Below are 239 nucleotides of genomic sequence, written 5' to 3' on the forward strand. Positions count from 1 at the left end.
AAGAATTGATCCTCTTTTTCTTTTTTCTTCCTTTCACTTCAAGTATCCATATAAAAATTAAATTTCTTTTAGTTACATCTTTTTATCTAATATCTTTTATATCTCTTCGTTTTCTGTTTAAAATGATATAATTATATTTTTCAACAATGATAGTGACGTCACTTTTTAAGAATGACGTAATCATAAATAATGTATATATTAAAATATTTTAAAAGTATAATGAAAATAAATAAATATAT

Source organism: Trachymyrmex cornetzi, unplaced genomic scaffold, assembly GCF_001594075.2.
Source record: "Trachymyrmex cornetzi isolate Tcor2-1 unplaced genomic scaffold, Tcor1.1 scaffold73, whole genome shotgun sequence".
In the NCBI taxonomy this organism is placed as follows: Eukaryota; Metazoa; Arthropoda; class Insecta; order Hymenoptera; family Formicidae; genus Trachymyrmex; species Trachymyrmex cornetzi.